The sequence below is a fragment of the Dendronephthya gigantea genome, unplaced genomic scaffold, assembly GCF_004324835.1.
Source record: "Dendronephthya gigantea isolate DGI-Jeju-01 unplaced genomic scaffold, DenGig_1.0 000024F, whole genome shotgun sequence".
Lineage (NCBI taxonomy): Eukaryota > Metazoa > Cnidaria > Anthozoa > Malacalcyonacea > Nephtheidae > Dendronephthya > Dendronephthya gigantea.
In genome coordinates this window covers 1,476,276-1,495,591 of record NW_021163034.1, presented here as the reverse complement: position 1 = coordinate 1,495,591, position 19,316 = coordinate 1,476,276, and the positions used below count along the sequence as shown (strand labels likewise).

Below are 19,316 nucleotides of genomic sequence, written 5' to 3'. Positions count from 1 at the left end.
TGTCGCCGGGGAGAGTGATGTCGGAGAGCATGTCGTCGGGGAGAGTGATGTCGGTGAACGTGTCATCGAGAAGAGTGATGTCAGTGAACATGTGATCGGTGAGGGTCGTGTCGGCGGACCTGTCGTTACAGAAAACAACACCCAAAGAGTCGTGGAAAAGGGATCCAGCTTCGGAATAACCCGCGATGTCAAAATTGATGCCCCACTTGGAGGGCAAGGGGATTGAAAGAAACGACGAAAAGGTACAACAGAGGGTCGGAGTTCAAGAAAATACAAGAGCAAACACTGCTCATTTCTAGACATCGTACTGTAATTTAAAACGTGTTAAGACTCAATGATCTTATAACAATATAGAGAGAGGATGTTATGACGCATTTTAAGGTATTATAAGTAGGTGGCTATTGTAAGCATGCAAATAGTCTTTCAAAATGTAAAGAATTAAAAACACACAAAATCGTCTTTAGGATGTTTTTAGGATGCACATAAATGACAAACATATAAAACATGAGAGAAATATAAATAGTCAGTCTTGTATACATACATGCTTATTCATTGTACCGTTTCAGATATAAAATAAACCTAATAGAATTACAAGATGCAGGTGTAGTGTATATGATATAGGTTTCCCTTAGCTTCCCTGTATGACAGTTTTGATTTTGAACATGTAAACGGATGAAACTATACCGAGTTGTTTTCTCCTCTAAAAAAACGTCACTTTCATCCCTGAAGACATATGTAGTTCTCTCGAATATATAGGGATTCATAGAATATGCATTAAATGGTGATTTGATGACATCGATTTTGACTGATCACTTTGGAAAATGGAATAAGACACAAAACAATGAAAAAAAGTTTTTTGGTGTACCCTTTATTGTTTAAATATCTATACACCTTATAACATAGATTAAATAATACGATTAAAATAACACAAATTATAGAATTTACTTTATATATAATTAAACCATGCATGGTCAGTAGGTTATAAATGCTGAATACATAAGCCGAACACCATCACGCCATATTGTTTGCTTGATCTGTTGTATTTCGGATTTTCGATGACATAAACACGACAGTTTGGCTTATCTATTGAGCTATTAATCTACCAACCCTATGACAAAATAGAACAATAACATCAACCTAACAGGCAGCTTCGCGTTTCTTAAAGAGGCCTTCTCTAAAATCAGCGAAAATACTGGGCTACTTAATTATGAATATCGACATGCAATACTATTTACAAATGCGGTTTGTAAGTGATATTGGAACAGCACTCTGATAATCTATTTTACATCTTCAAGTTTTATTATTGTTATATTAAATTAACCCACATGGAAAAAATGGAAGCGTCGTTGCTTAGTGTTTATGTGTAAACTATTTTCTTAGACTTTCTTTAAAGTGAAAAAAACGAAGGGAAACATTGTTTAAAAGAAATACTTGTAATCAAGAAGCTTGCACACACGATGCAAACAAAGCTGTTTTTGCAACGGTTTTCCAAGTTTTCAAATAGGTATACTGGAAAGAAGTTTGAAAGGTCTTGTCAGGTATTGATACGTTTTGTACGTATTAAATATTGGGTTATACATATGTGGAGATCCGCGGAACTTTAAAATTACAGTTAATTACTCAATAAACTATTTACAAAAAGAAAACCCGTTTCTTCCAAACGAGGAAGTCGTTAAAGTCACTATAACCACTATGTATATCTAAGTACGTGAAATTAAATATACTAGTTATTAAGTTATTACTATCAGTAAATATTATTATATTGAACAGAATAATGTAGGTTACAATATAAATATCAACGGTAAATAGCTGCTATAATCTATGCAGTTAATATTGTATATATAGATAGATAAGAACACCCACTATGCAATCTTTAAGATAATTACATTACATCTAGTTGCATTAAATATACTTATAGTTATATTATACCATTCATATACACGTGATCTGACAACAATAGCATCTATGCGGATTCATTTTATGCTATTGTCTTGAAAACCAAGGCCCACACTTCAATGCAAGATGTTCTCTTTACACTAAAACGAGGCTTGGTGCTGAAGACCGTTTCGGTAAGTTTTAGGGTATTTTGTGTGAAAAAGACGGTGTGTTTTTCCACTTTGTGGGTTATGCTTTTTAGTGGACTTTTAGTTTGAAATTTCGCGAGCTTCTTCAGATCCCATGCCGGGCATAGGTACTTCTTTAAATCAATGGCAATTGAAATAAATATACTCATTTATAGAAAAAATGATAAAGCTGGTATTCGGTTCGTAACGTAAACAAATGCTTTGTTTACACATCTTCAATAGACCTTTCATGACGTGAAATGCGGAAATTCTGATGCTACACGAAGTTTGATTGGCTCTTTAGTTTTGAAGAGCCAATCAAACCTCGTGTGTTATTTGCATCACGCGTTTGTCTAAATATCGGAATATTAATATAAATAATAATATAAATATTAATACCAACACGTTTTGGTTTTCGATTACTTTAAATGAATATGAACATGCAAATTCTGATGGCAGAATTAAAAAAATTCAAGACTTTATTTTTTCCCCCAAAAGTGAGCGGTTCTAACCAGCAGGTTACACAGACCGCCCTGGAACCAACTGAAATACTTCATTCTACGTGACTTTGTACACGGAGAGGCTTGCTGGTATGCCAAATAATAAGAGATTTCGATCATCTGTTGGAAACATTTTCTTCACCAATTTTCTTTATCAATTGTAGCACATGGATGATGAATTGCGCATGAAGTATGAGTGAATGGTCCTTTTCTCTCTTTTGTAATGGTATGAATAAATTACCCATTTAAAGGTTTCCTCTGGCTGAGGAGCCACACAAATGACGGTTTTCAGCCAGTGGTAACCCTTTTCAATGATGTGAAAATAGACTGAAGTACACATCGTAATACAGGTTTTTCTTTTGATGTTTTTGACCGGGTGCCAATAATTGCTGAAATTCTCAATTGAAGGGCGAAAATTTAAATGTTAGACAAGTTCAATCAATCAATTAGCCGACTATATGAGAAAAAAACTGTAAATGCATAATCCAGTCTATGTCCAAATCAGTGACATTTACTTATAGGTTTACAACATCGATCTCAACAGTAATAAATTACGAGATATTGTTCGATATTTTACTTTTCCATACCGTCGTAAATGCGTCTTAACCGTGCCGTAATGTCAGTCACGACACGATTACGACACGATTACAACCACATGGAAACCAGGGTAAAGGAATCGATCGATAGTGTAAACCTTACTCGGAATCTATTTACAAATCTAGCACTTTATTTTACAATGAAAAAAAAATAAATGTTGGCATCTAAGTACAACTAGAAAATAGCATGCAAAATATCTTTGAAAAAAAATACGGCAAGATAAAAGGACTAAATGATGCTTGGCAACTTGACTGAAGCGTCCTTCGACCATATTACGGTGATTATTCAAGATTCTTTACTTCCATATGAAAATTTCTATTTCCTTTGGCTTTGGCTTTTTATTTCGGCTTTTTTTTGGCCATTTCAATTTTCCTGATTTTATTTCTATTTTTTGTTTTTTATTTTTTTTATTTGTTTGTTTGGGAAAAGTTTTTTCCTTTTTTTTGACAATCTTCTGAAGGCCTACTTTGTTCAGACGCCCGGCCATTCATTAGCCAAACTTATTGCAAATAAGCTAAAACAAAGAACTTAGGTCATTAGCATTAGGCGCGGCTAAAGACGAATATGGGGTTTCAACCCGGGTTATATTTTTTTCCTCTCACAAAAAACACCTCTTAGAGTACCTTTTTACAGAAATATACCGCTGAAATGTGCATGATCAGTCAGTATAGTCGAACTCGCAATTTTCGTGTTCTGTAAGCACTGACGGCTTGAAGAAAGAACAAATACAATGTTGAAATTTTATAAGTATAAATAAACCAAAACAAACTGGCATAAACAAAACAGTGCCACTAGAGCCATTTACACGGGATGTAAACCCTAAACGGCTTAACCCATTTCGTCGGACACCGGATACGTTCCGGACACCGCTCGTCGGACCATGAACGACAAGACGTCGCCACTAATTAAGACCGGAGATTCATCCGTTTAAATGGCCCTATTGGATCCCGATCAAGCCAGTTAGGCGATTTTCAGTCAAGTGTCCAAGATCATGAACTAGCAAAAATCGGAAAGCTAACGATTTTAGTCACGCCAGAACCCGATACGTGGCCGAGAGCTATGTTGGGGGACTGAGGTCCACCTCACTCGCAGTCACCACGTGTTATGGGATAACACTTGCTGGTTTCCGGTGGTATACAAGGTCAGGTATTTGGCACGAGCAAAATTAGCGGTTTTCCAAATTTAAATGCCTTACCTTTGATGCCGATAAATGAACCAACGGAATACGGCCTGTTTCAGATTTCGAAATTCTTTTAAACGATCTCAATAGGAGTGGGATTGAATACCTCTGCGATTTTGTGTGTCGAGATAGGGTGCGAGTAAAGTAGTATCGTAGGTCTAGGGATTTCAGCCGGTATAGAGACTATAATGAACATGGATGATTCACAAGAGAGCACATCGTATTACGCACATTGTAAGGCACGACTGACTAGCTAATGTACGGTTCGGTATGCTAACTTGTTTTCAACTCAGTTGTATTTTCCTTATGAAAAGGTTGAAAATATTTCGAAATCTGAAACAGGCCAAAGGCATATTTAAAGCACGGATTCCCTTCCAGACTCTTTATGATCGATCAATGATAGAGCCTAGACATGAAAGGAGAACTCGTGGTTAGGGCGATTGCATAACCAGTTGACATACAGTCTTTCTGATTTTAGTACACGCTCGGTTTGACGAGAGTGTATGGATTTCCACGTGGAGAGAAAAAAATGTTTTCTTTTATAAAACTTCGATTTCGTAAATAAATCAGTTCAAATACTTGTTCTCAATTGAAAAGAAGCTTTGAGATATTTCACAAGCAAACTACTTCACAGCACTAAAAAAAAACATTAAGCATCTGAATGCAAGGTCAAGTATTACCTCATATTACCTCGTCATTATCATCTTTCGAACCAGGCGCTTCCTCGTGGCTCGTCAGCGGGATTCGCGAGAGATTTGGTGTTATCGTGCCACTAGGATCTTCGTCGTCGTCAATTGCCGCCGCACCACGAGTCTTGTACGGGCAATAGCCGAACCATCGCGCGAGCGCGACGCCAGGAATGCAGACCAACGGTGCGAAGATCATAAGCACAATAACAAAATATGCCAATCCAGAAAACTGTGCGGGAACTTTCTCCCCCTGAAGAAAAAACACTTTGGATATACAACGTAGACTATAAAAACACATTTGGTCTATTCCATCTTAGATAGCGGTTGCAAATCCACTGCATTTGTCCAAATGATTACTTCAAAAAGCTTCTGTAATCCTCCCACCTTAACAACGTCCCATCGGCTATAACCAATCCCCTTCACCATCATTTGGATCAAACTCGCGAAGAATACTACGATGATGAAAATGGGTGCAATGAATTTCCAGCAGATTTTCCAGTACATACTCGGTTTGTCGTTCAGCATGTATTCAATATCACGTTCAAACCTAGATGGGTACAGGAGTAGATGGGATGAGATAAGATAGCTGAAGACATACAGTATTAAAAGCGTGAACGTACTTATCCAAGCCGTAGATCCACGCGACAGCGATCAGTTCAAAGAAAGCGATAGTGAGCAGCGGTATGGTGCCGGAATAATCATTGAACACTTCCAACCAATAGACACCAGATCGCGTGCAGAACGTTAAACCAATGAGATACGAGACCGCGCACACAGCAGCTGAAATTGAGGAAGTTATCGCATGTTAGGGTGTCTCCAAAACTATAAATCAGGGCAAAATATCTATGAAAATTCAGCGAAAGTATTTTATTATCTGAGTTATAACTATACTCTTGTTCATGCCTACTGAAACTTACTCTACGGCAAAGAAAATGTCATATACTCGATCATATTTTTGAATTATTAATATTAAAAAAAATTCCAGATTTGGAATATCAAATCCTAGTTTACTTTGAAACTTTGAGTTTGCTGTTTCCCCCAGTATGTCCTTGATGCAGTTCTGTAATTTCGCCCGTCTCACATACCTGTGATGTATGGCTTCTTGACATTGACGATTTTGGCATCGAAGAGCGGCGTAACAACGCCTTCCAAAGTTCCGAACATGCTTCCAAAACCCAGGGTGATTAACATCATGAAGAACAAGATTGCCCAAACGTGAGGGGCGGGCATCTGAACGATGGCCTCAGTGAAAGCAATGAAAGTGAGTCCGGCGCCTGATGCGACCTGAAACGATCAAGCATATTCGATCATCTTCACCCGAGAAAATTTCGAACGAGCAGCACTCATCGGACTGCTGTCAACAAATTGTAGATAAATATCTTTGCTTATTCGTCAGACATACTGCATGCAAGGACATTCCAACATGCACGACGTAACCGGGGTTAGTATATAGATCTTGTTCTGTAGCTTTCCAGCAATTTTTTATTAACATCAGAATGATCTGTATTCTGTAGTGTCAGGGTCTGATAGTGCATACACAATGGTTCAGAGATTTTTGAAGACCTTGTTACAACCATTTGACATTCTCACAAGCAAACAAGCAAGCTTAGATGAACTATATGCAGACTTATGCAGACTTATTAAAAGCTGTTCCTTGTCTAGGATGTGCATTATTCATTACAGGGAGATTCCCTGGTCACACACGTGACCTTGCCGTTTCTTCGAGCTCCATATTTTGCATGTAACAAAATAGAATAGCATTGTTACGTGTGTGACCTGAATGAACTGAACTCACATTTTCCAATTCTTCATCAATGTCACAATCATCGTTTCCTTTGCATTTCTGTGTAGCCTGGAAAAAATGTACACTATAGTTATAGTAAAAATTACAAAGAGACCTTCAGTGTAAAAACAAAGTATTACATTCCAAGATGGTGTAAGTGAGTGTGATAACTAATGATATATCTTAAGTATCAAGAACACAAAATGTCTTTTATTTTGTATTTTTTTAAATTGTCTGGAAAATTCAGTGAAGTATAGGTTCATCTGGAGTATATATAGGACCATATACATCGGGAGTATGAAGTTATAGGACTTATACATCAGGAGTATGAAGTTATAGGACCATATACATCTGGAGTATGAAGTTATAGGACTTATACATCAGGAGTATGAAGTTATAGGACCATATACATCAGGAGTATGAAGTTATAGGACCATATACATCGGGAGTATGAAGTTATAGGACTTATACATCAGGAGTATGAAGTTATAGGACCATATACATCTGGAGTGTGACGTATAGGACCATGTATGCATCTGGAGTGTGAAACGTGTATCATAGGACTCGTGATATATGAAGTACCCACTACACACTCACCTTGAAACCAAGGACAGAAAACACAACCAATGAAGCAAGTTGCGAGGTGAAACAGTTGATGAGAGACACCACAACCGAATCACGTCGACAATTGTTGTGGACAGGATTGTAACTGGCCATGGAAACCAATCCTCCGAATGCGAGACTCAGAGAGAAAAATATCTGAGTGGCTGCTTCCAACCAAACGACGGGATTAGCCAAATATTTGAACTGAAACAAAACAAGCCGTCTTAATCTTTCTGGAGGGCTTGGGCTACTATATATTATTATATATATACAATAAATCAAAAATAGAAAACAAAACATGTAAACAAAAACAAAACAAAACAAAAACATGTATAAGTTCGAGGGTATCAAATAAGAAAGGTTTTTACGCAGGTTAGAATGAAATCTTCCCAGAGGGGAAGGTTAAAGACTTTTTACAACTCTAGCACAGAAATATCGGTTTCGAGCTAGTTTGGGATGTTTTCGTGTGTTCATCAAGTCCCATCATTTATTTAGGTAGCAAGATACTTACTTTGGGTGTAAACATTCGTTTTATTCCGACACCAGCTCCTTCCAAAGTCAAGCCTCGGATCAGAAAGATGAAGAGGACCACATAAGGGAAGAGTGACGTAAAATAAACAACCTACGAAAGAATGTAATTTGAGAAAATGCATCGACGTAGCTGCATGCGCCTTAGGCCATCCCATCTCCCTCCTAACAAAACGTTGAATATTGTTACATCTCCTCTCTGGGATTACACACAAATAGGAGCCCCACCACCCCCCTCTAAGTTGAGGCCCAACCTACGAGTTGAGCCACCACCTACCCTCACCTGGATTATTTACCTATGGAATTATCGGGGGATAGTGGTTATTATGGGATTAACACCTATAGAATTATATACCCTTTAGGATTGCCCCTAGAGCCCCAACTCTTAGAATGAGCCACCTCGTAAGATGGTCTACATTCTGGGTAACATACCCAAAGAAGCTGAGCTATTTCCCTGCCATTATCCACTTAAAGAGGATCGGATCGGATGGTCAACTTGTAAAAACCAACCCCACGAGGTTATTGACCCTCTCGATGGCCCAAGCATGACCTACCTATGAGCTCCTCTGGGTTGCCTAAACTTGCTCTTACCTTCCCTGCGGCGGCCAGACCTTTCATCATAACCGCAAATACGACAACCCAAGCGAACAGCAGAACCAGACAAAGATGCCATAAAAGGCCGCTGCTCGCAGTCATCTCGTCACTGATTTGAAGATTCTCGTGATACCAATAATAGTTGGTGGAACCCAGTCGCTCGCAATCAGTCACATTCTGAGGACTGGAATAATTTGCGGTTGCGTTTTGCACTAAAAGATGCAAATGGAACATCATTGAGCCTGACACAAGCAATGCTTCTCATCTTTCAGGCTTTCAACTCTTTTCAATCACACTGTTTTCAAACTACGGCTAATTATTATATTAATTTTAAATAGAAGGCCAATGGCAACAATTTTTTTAAAGTGAACTATAAAAATTGGTTACATGCACTTCCAGTTTTTGCCAACCGAATTCAGCCTAAAGCCTGGCGCACACTGGTGCACTTAGCACGAAACACATGTCACTCGTGACAATTGTGACCTACACACATTCCTAGTCTGCGCGGACCAATTTGGGATATTTTGTCATTCGTGTCGTAAAATACAAATATCAAACCTGTTTGATTTTTTCTATCACGCGTGACAAATGTGCTCAGTGTGTGCTGAACAAATGAAATTAAATCATGTAGCAAGAAATATGTATTTATAATGTACGGTCGCGTGATTTCAAAAGATCCATGCTTAATGCATATACTATAATGCACATTCTCTATAATCCAAGATGGCGGACACTCATTGAGACAATGATCCTCTCAATCTCATTGAGACAACGATGTCATTGATGACAACACGTTTGCACTGTCATTCAAACGTTAAATTATACATAAGGGAGGTTTCGTTCAAATAAAGCATACGGTAAAAATCAAAAGAAGTTTCTGTGTTTTTTGCAATGTGCTATCTTTCTTACGTCAAAATTGAGTAACCAATCTCCATGAGTATAATTGTAATTTTTATAATATAAAGGGAATTTTTAAACACACCATTTCAATTTTGTAATTTTGCGGCGACAAGCTAACCGTTACACAACAAACATATCATTTACTTACCTGGGCCTAAGGTAATCGTAGTGTATCCTTCGCAACTTGCATAGGGGAGCTTCTCTTGCATTGTAACGAACATATAGTAGAAAGCCCAGCCAATGATCATGTTGTAGTAAACAGACGAGAAACGACAGACCATGCAATGCCTTCCTATCCCACCAAGATACGGAGATATTTCGTTCCAACAGGCGACGGACCCACGTCGGAGTCGTTGACCGATTCCGAGTTCGATGAAAAAAATCGGTATGCCAGCGATGGCAGGAGGAAATAGGGTATAAGAAAGGCACCTTAGGAAAATAGCGCAATTTCTTACAAAAACGTTGACATGGTAAAGTGCTATGAAATTTTGACTTATCCAGTATACCACCACACTGATCTGATAATAAACTTTAGCAACTATGACTATATAAAGCAACTATCGTGGGCTACGCGAACTGGATTAAGCAAATATCGTGGGCTACGCGAACTGGATAAGGCAACTATCGTGGGCTACGCGAACTGGATAAAGAACTATCGTGGGCTACGCGAACTGGATAAGGCAACTATCGTGGGCTACGCGAATGAACTTTCAGAGCCCCTATGGAAAAGACTAATATATCATGAGCACCCTAACAGTTCTTCCAAGTAACTATGATTGATGATATAGTCAGGCTTCAGTTTTCACCCAGACAGTCAGTATGGCGTGTCCAGTGCTTTACTGAGATCAGTGGTGAAAACCAAACATCGACAAGCGAATCATTGTGACTAACGTTACCCAGCTAAGCCAATATTTTTTTAGATTTGGTAGGCTATATAAAGCAATACGTCCTCCAGACTTTCATAGATCAGTGGGGGAAAGTAGGCAACACATCGCAGGGTAAGAGTAACATTCCCGGGGGGTTCCGGGCTCGGATTATCATTCTTCTTAAAGTAAAGAAGCAGATTCGCCGCAATCTTAATTCTTTAAAATTCGTCATTTCTGGTGGCCTTAACGGTTCACAAGCTTCAACGAATTCGTTATCAGGGTGAAATACTTGTGGATACAATCATCAAATACGAATTTAGATTTCAGCGCAATCGGTTGGAAGTCTTGTGAGCGGAAGTTCAGCTCGCTGGACACGGTGGCGCCATGCAGTTTCGTGGAAATAAGCGCGTAAACATTTCCAAGTAATGACTTGGATCGCATACCAATATTGATCAAATCCTAGCGTTGCCAGCAAGCCCTTTAATTATTGCAGTCCTACCGTTCTCGGTAGACGTTGCTGAGCCAATATAATATAGTTCCTAGCTTTTTATACACCACCAGCATCTATTTTAATTCGTACTAAAAAAACACGGCAACAATGAGAAACATCTTTGTCTCGCTTATAAACAAGACGCTGTCACGAGTGTCGCGGTGTTGAATGTTTGCACTCACGCACTTAGACATTTTTTTTTAATGTTTTGGTTACTTTGTTCACATTTATATAGACAAGTATCAGACCATTGTGAATACAATCAACCTCTTAATAAATATATTTTCTCGAATGTTTGAGTCCTTTCACCTGACTTTAATCATGTGAAATACGATTTGTGAAATCCACTTTTAGTTTGATGCAAGCTGCTATGAAAATAATGCTAGGAATTGATCGAAGATTCTGTTTTATCTTTTCATGGTGTTCTCATTCGTGTTACCCACACACAGCTAGGAGAACAGTGCTGAGAAATGATTTAGGTATTGGAAAATATGGTTGTAACAAATATGAGAGAAGATCAGATTATGAAGAAACTTAATTTATGCCAATTTTTCCTGAAAAAAATATACTAGTACTAAGACACTCTTATTACGGAAGATTTATCACACACTACCAGGAGAACAGTGCTTAGAGATGATTTAGGCATTGGAAAAAATGATAGTCATAAATATGAAAGAAGATCAGATATGAAGAAATTAATTTGTGCCAATTTTTCCTGGAAGAAATATACCAGGAAACTCTGATTAGGGAAGCATAAGACTTTGTCTGGCTTTAACGAGTTACTAGAATAACCGCTAAAGCCAATTACTAGGAAAATTCGATTAATTCTTCGCACAAAAAGCAGCAGGAGACTTTAGCAATAAAATGCAGGAGGGATCTGTTAGCGTCAAGACGCCGAGGTTACTAAGGAATTGTTGCATATGTGGATTCGCTTTGTACTGGGTTTCTTTGTCTCAGTTAAAATGAAATGAGGAACTGTATATGTGCATGTAGGATGCGCCATAGGTAACTTCCCTAATTCGTAATATCTAGTGCCACGTCTCTTAGACATATGTACGTTTTTGAATGGAAATAATATTTCGCATTGTCTGAGGGTGCTGTGAGTATAATTACTTTTCTGTCTTGCTTTTGCAATAAAGATGACAGGTCTCTTACTGGTGCTAATGAAAATACAGTAGTGAGACTGCCTTTGTTTAAAAGAACAGAAATCTTGACTGTGCTGCGACTAAAATAGCCGATGGCAGGTGACAAAAAACAGCTCTAGTTACGGTTATTGTCTTCCAAAATTCCTGCACACAAACGTACGATCAAGCACATGTGACCACATGGACTGCAGACTGTGCATGGTGTCAAAGTCTCAACACGAATTGCTCTCTCATCGTCCACACAGTTTGTTTTGGTGAAAGAAATCCTATGTACGGGAAGTCATACATGAAATCTCGAATCCCCTATCCATCAGCACCCTTATCTTGGACTAATCTATGTTCCAATTTTCCATTTTCCAATAATACAGAAAAATCGTTTTAAACCGCAGATGGTTGTTGGCGAATAAGAATAATAAGATAACTTTAGCAGAGCTATTTAGTGTATTTATTGAGTGCACATGTGCTTTATTGATGCTCTAGCTAGGACAATGATCCAGCTTGAAACCCCTTTCCCAAAGTCTTTAACTCCACCTTGAGTTCTTTAATAAGTCACCCATTTTTTTTCGACGAGGCATTGTGGAATCCAGTGAGAAAATTGTTTTGCTAGAAAAGGGGTTGTAAGATATAGAAGCGTGTACATGTGGATAGTGTTTTTCTCTGTCATAACTGAAGTATATTGACGAGGAAGAACACGGAAGAACTAGAAAGAAGATTAGAATAAAAAAGGGGCAGAAAATGCCAAAGACATTCAACACTCACTTTTAATTTTGCATAGACTTGCACGGCACAAGAGAGGGCCAGATGAATTCAAGCATTTTATACCATTCTAGGTAATGATTAATACGAACACAAGGAAAAATTGGAAGAACATATGCAGGAAACCAAAAAATTTAAAAAATTAAATCAACTTTTTATAACAAGCCTATACGATTGAGAATTGTGATTAAGTGAGAAAACAAGGCATAACGATTAAATAACCCTTCACAAAAGCACATGCCACTGGGAAAAATAAGAATTTGTAAAACCGTGTAATGAACTTTAGGTGATAATTCTGAAGAAAATGCTCTTGGAAGAGCATTGGACTATAAACCAAACGTTGCGAGTTCGATTTCCATCATGGTAAAGCGAATGTTTTCTGGTTTGGTAACTCAGACCATCACAACATGAAGAAATACCCATTTATAAAGACACATTAGAAACATAATAGAAATATCTATAGGATTCCAAGTGAATTATTCATCATTGCAGGTGGGTGGGAAGCGTCGTGGTGTTATGGACACATTGAAAATAATATGATAGGACATTTACTGACAAATGATGCGATTCTGTTAATCATAAACGAATGTCTGATAAAGAACAGTTCGCGTCTCAAGTCAGTAAGGAGCGAGAGGGTGTTGGGGTAGGTGTGTCGTGGGTAGTGCACTGACTGGACGTTAATTCAAGCACGTGGAAAACGCTATAGGCTATAGCGTGACAAAGCAAAATAACATACGATATATTGTTTTCGAATCGATATAGCGTCTTTGTCAGTGACAGATGGTCTTGCATCGTGATTACTAAATAGGGGGTCGAGGGGACGCGCTGAGAAACACATAGACGCACAGTTGTTGACTTTAAAGTTTGATTTTTAATTAGAAGGCCCAACAGTTTAAACAACGGGATGATATTTTCCCGCCGAACATTTTGTGAGAAGCTTTTAAGACGACGGTCCACGTTCGAGATTGTTGATATAGCTTCACCGAAAGTAATAATATAAGAATATATACATGACTACGTTGACCGCAAATATAAACAGCGTTCCCTTTTTATAATTAACATGAACGCTGCCGCCTCGTGTCTGCTTCCTTACGCAAGGTGTTTACGGTCAGACAATGCGAAAAGTGAAAGTAAAAAAGACAATTGTTTGAATTTAGTCAGACAATAAAACGGGTGTTCGAAAAATGCGTTGTAACAAGTCGTTTCGTGGCGACACCCGCTGTATTGATCATTAGAACACGCTGTATAATTGTCACATGAGGAATTATAATGCCTCTTACCAGCCCCCGCACACTCCCCTTGTTGCTATGGTGATCAGTAATCACATCATCAACAAAAATGTGGATGTGGTAAATCCCACTTAGCAAAGTACGCGTTGCTTCGCGTGCATACAAAGACGACACCACATCATTAAGAATACTTCAGGCTCGAGAATATGCCAGACGTTGTTAAAAATACCGCAAATTGAAAGTCATACTTAAGTACAAAGATGTTATCGGACGGCTCTTAAATCCGAACAAAATAAACGAATTCTGCATGTCCTTAAGCATTTCGAAACTAAAGTAAAGAAACGTACATTGTTGATTTTGTAGAATATACTTAATCTTAGTGAAATTTAGTTTTACGTAAATAAATAACGACAAAATGTATAATTGAAGAACGTAACTTCGAACAAATATATTGTCTTATTTTTTTTCTAGCTTTTGACTATAGGTACTTCGGTCATTCTTTGTAACATTTTATTAAAAAAAAAGCTCAGTGTCAATGACTTTTTTTTGGCGTGGGGAACGAAAGCATGGCAGGCTTCCAATACTAGAATTCAGTTGCACGTCTATTTCAGAAGTTATTCACAGTCCACTTCTGCTTTTGTTTAGGTATGTTTTAAACGTTACATTTCGTACGTGTCGGATGCATTTTAAAAACGAAAAATAGCGGTAAATTCTGGCTTATTATTGGCTGTCGTTTGTTGTTTTGATTGAACGCATTTGTAACATGTAAAATGCGACGTGTGAAACAGACGGTGAAATAACAGCTCTTAGTGGCAAGAGCTAAGAGGTAGGTTGATTAATTGCAAGTCTTTAGAAGTCTCCTCTCCTCCAGTTTAACACAAAGAATAAAGAAAAAAACAGCACAAAGTTCAGTCGGCTTTTCAACACACGTGGTCGTGGGGGTTTGCGGGGGTAGTTTAACAGTCGAATCTTGGCATAATTTACATTCCTTGACTTTGTGTTTGTTATTATCAGCACGTACCGACGGGAATATGCTTTCATATTTCTTAACTTCACTTAACTTCACAAATTTAGAATACAACTACGTGTACTAGAGTTGCTTTGGGCACATTTACTTGATTCCATGACCATATTCTTTCGAATTTCGTTCACTAAATGGCTTCCCTTTCAGATGGCGAAAAACAAATTACCGTTTTTTTAAGTCTGGAAATGTTGACATGAAATGACATGTTGTAACAAATCATTACTATCGATGCACTGATTGCAGGCAAATGTAAATTGTTTTTCTTTATACGCTGCATAAGTCAAAGTTTTGAGTTATTTTAATTTTTAAACCCGCACGAATCGATCTACGTAACTGGCTAATTGACACAAAACGCTTGATCGACTAGGACTAATATTCGTGTAAATAAAGATATATCAAGCATGGCTGTGCTTTAGGGCTGATGCAATACTGCATCTCGCGTGAGGCAATGTTTATCTCAACGGATTATAATGCATGAAGTACGTATAAAAGTATCCTTCCCACGATGATCAAATGACAATTTACCGACAACTGTAAAAATGATTGGTCCCTAATATGCTATCAGTTTTGATAGCTTTTATATGTACAAACATTCGACCTGAATTGTTGGGAGGTGGTCACGCAATGATCGGTGTGTAAATCTAGACATTATGTCCGACCAGGCTAGCTGGCCAAGCTGGGGCTTTTTCTGAGATTGTCTGTTCTTATGCACTAATGCAGTGTTTACACTAATTCAGTAGTCCCCTTGCCATTTCTGCTGTTCCCTCCCCTGGTGTCCATCACTTTAAATGGATGAGCCATGTTTTGATAGGAAAACGGAGGCCGGTTTTCTTTTAAAAAATAATGCGAATGATCTTTATTGGAAACTTGTCTGTTTTATTTTGGCATCAATTTTAATTGCAATGCAGTAATAATATTCAACTTGGAATAGAAAAGGAATTCTAATAGGAAATTAGCCCCAATTTCTAATTAGAATATGCATTGTTAGTTAATTTGGCTAAAGAAGACTCAATGCGTTCCAAAAGGAAATTATTTCAGAGATAAAGATGAATAAGAGATCAATATATCACAATAGCTAGAGCTCCTGTTGGAATTGGATAGTGCCCGGACTCTCTCTTTCCAAAGTTATAGTGACATTTCATACTTGTAAATATTCTCACCCAGGTAACTTCTCATTATATTGCACCCTACATGCATGCATAGTTTAAAAATTGATAAATATAATCTTGCTGTTACATTGTCTGGGCATGCAGATTGCAGAAGATTATGAAATGTGCATCATATTTTATCTTGAAGAATTATCAGTCAGTATGCCAGCCTTAGAGTGGCATTTGGTTTCCAAAATAGCAGTATAGTGATATTATATATTAAGATATGTTAGCAAACCTGTGAGAATTGATTGAGTAGATTGATAATCATCAAGATATGGAACATTGTACATCAAAGGTAATTTGTCTGTGGCAACTAAAAGTAGTGTCTAAGCAACAACTTGGATCTAGAAAACCACAAGGCATGTATGGAACCCACACGTAATATAATGAGAATGTGTTCTCCGATAGTACCTACACACAAGTGTTTGCCTTTTTTTTAAAACTATAGAAATATACTGCATTTCAGCATATAACATGTACTTTAAAAATTGGTACAATATAAAACTATACATGTTATTATACTGATCAATACCCTAAACAAGTTTGCATATAGCAACAAACTACAACATTGAATGACTAGGGAGAGTCAAACACACTAGTTAGAAACAATAAAGTGCATGGCCATAAAACATGCCACATGTAATATATTACAAAACATGAACCCTATTGCTGCTGTTAAATGACGGTTTGAAGACATATATATATATACACCATGTTATGACATGCTACAAGCAGTTCAAAATCCACACCTTTGTGTAGATCACATGCGTAGATAACCACATTTTCCTGGTATTGGAAGTTATCGATAATCAAAATTATGAAACAACACCCCCCGTGGTTTATATCATGAAATATAAGCCTGAAATTACAGGTCATGTAAGCCATTTTCAATGCTTCCTTATTTACTTTTAATTTTGCTTTCGGTCATATTACCTTTCATTTATGTTCTATGTCAACAGGAAATTTAGAGTATCCATTGAAATTACATCTAAATTTAGTATGGAAAGTTCAAGAGACAGGAAGGACCTATATATACAAAGTATTTTGTATTCAAGCCATTCTTGGTCATTTTTGTGGGCAATTTCTTTAACCGTGGGTGAAATTTATAGCATAAATGAAAGTGCTCCCTCATAGCTAGTGTATAGGTGGGAGACCAAATTTGCATATAAAAGGCTACACAGCTGAAACCACGTAATTTCAATCATCCCAATTTTGCCGCATCTGTATAAAAGTACAAAATTGCTGTTGCTACAAGCGAACCAAAGATGGAAACTCGAGTGGATATTTGACAGTACAAACTAGTCCAACTTATTTCCGTGTGATAATTATGCTGTTAGAAGCTAAAACATTTACACAGACGATATCATTGATCTCTTTCTTATCAGTTTACCCCCCAATAGAATCCGCCAACTCATAATCTGTGGCCACAACTTGTTGTAATATTTTTAGTTTGTTAATTGAAGTTACGACCGTATTGCCTTTGTCGTAAAACTCGCGTAGTAAAAAGTGAAACAATCTTCTTTCGTGCGACTATTCGCTAAATCAAAACACATCCTTTTTCAATCAACACGCAAAAATTCCCAGTATGACAGGCAAGCTATAATCAGTTCTCAGAAGACAATTGTAATTCCCGCAATGAATGGAACGCAACACAAGCCAAAGCCCACCTATAAACTCCTGGCGACGAGGCCGACGCTTCGATAATTTTTACACCCGTCATCCTCCCGAATTCACTTTTAATCGCAAATATGAGACGATATTTACCGCCCGACAACTTCCTGTCGACGAGGTTGCGACCAAAAGAGCACTAAAGAGTTCAAGATACATGCGTTTCCGTTCCAAGTGAAGAACGGTATTATTAAACGACATGCTTTGAACTACGAGTTATGAATATTAATTAAATATTTACTAATACTACGCAGTTACAAAACAAATTGGACTGTAGATGTTCGTATTAACAAGAATTTATAAACTTTCGCGAACATTTCGACAATGTTGTTATACTGAAGAAGTTTAAGCACAAGTCAAACTTCTGAAAACACCGAAAAACACTCTTCAGAGCACTGTTATTTGTCGCCTATCGCACGTGTTCTTCCTATCATAGTACAAAGTACTTCACCCTTTATTACCGAAAATAAATAGCTACAAAACTAAATCTTTACGATACTTCAAAAAAAAAGTACGAATACTTGTTCCGATATTAAAGATTATTTTATTTAGTCTGTATTCGGCGAGTAAAAAACAGGGCGAAAATATATGCGTGGCACACGAACATGATAGCGCCGCGCTAAACATAACAACACAAAGCTTCGACAAATAACTCAACTAAGATTAAGAAGATATCAAATTTACCTCCGCCATTCTTCTGTGCGAGATACGGGAAACGCCAGACGTTTCCTAGGCCGACTGCGAAGCCAATAGTTGCGAGTACAAACTCGATATGACGACCCCAATTGCCTCTTTCCTCACGAGTTTCATGACCGACTTCGGCGGTCTCCACATCATATTTATTTGTTTCATCGATGTCCATTACTTTTATCTTAGAAACTTTAGATAATTTTTAATAAATACAGTATTGTTAGCAGCAAAAAAAAGTATTGAAGACTAAGTGTCTTTCTTCTCACTTTAGTTGTTTGACAACGTGGCAACAGGAGATAAATCTAACGGGAATATACTTTTACTATTATATAGTAAGACTAATAACAATGCTGTCACGTGACACGTTTTAGCGCGAAAGCCTGCAGATATTTTACCAGTTGGGGAAAAGGGGGGGGGAGCAATTAGGGTCATCCCCGACCTCTTGACCCACCCCGAAATCTAATTAATTGTAGCTTTCAGTGTTTATCTCTTCTAGTTCCTGGTATGAAACACAAGTCTTAAGCGTCTACGGGCTTCAAACTCTCGCGATATGCGCTGAATGCGAGAGTGCCTGAAGTGGTTCGTCTCATCAGCGAAACATTACACGTTCATCGTTTTTTTTCTTGGCATGAGCTGTGAAACTCAGAAGGGGAAAAATATTAGCTACTCGGTGAAGTTTAGGTCTGAACGCTCTTCCCCCCCTGGAAGTATACGGAAATTGAAAGAGTGGAAACGTCGAAAATGAAAGTGACAGGAAACGAAAAGGAAAGGGGAGGGTTTACATCATAGATTAAGCCTGATTCCTCGTGCGATTGCGCGCGGGATTTACGTCATGCAATTACTAATTGTGCAACTCACTG

The 19,316-nt window shown here is 37.8% G+C and overlaps 1 pseudogene; it reads right to left on the bottom strand.

The window, feature by feature from the left end:
* Positions 1-867: 867 nt before the first annotated feature.
* Positions 868-18,764, bottom strand: LOC114522749 (annotated as a pseudogene).
* Between the last annotated feature and the right edge of the window lie 552 nt (positions 18,765-19,316).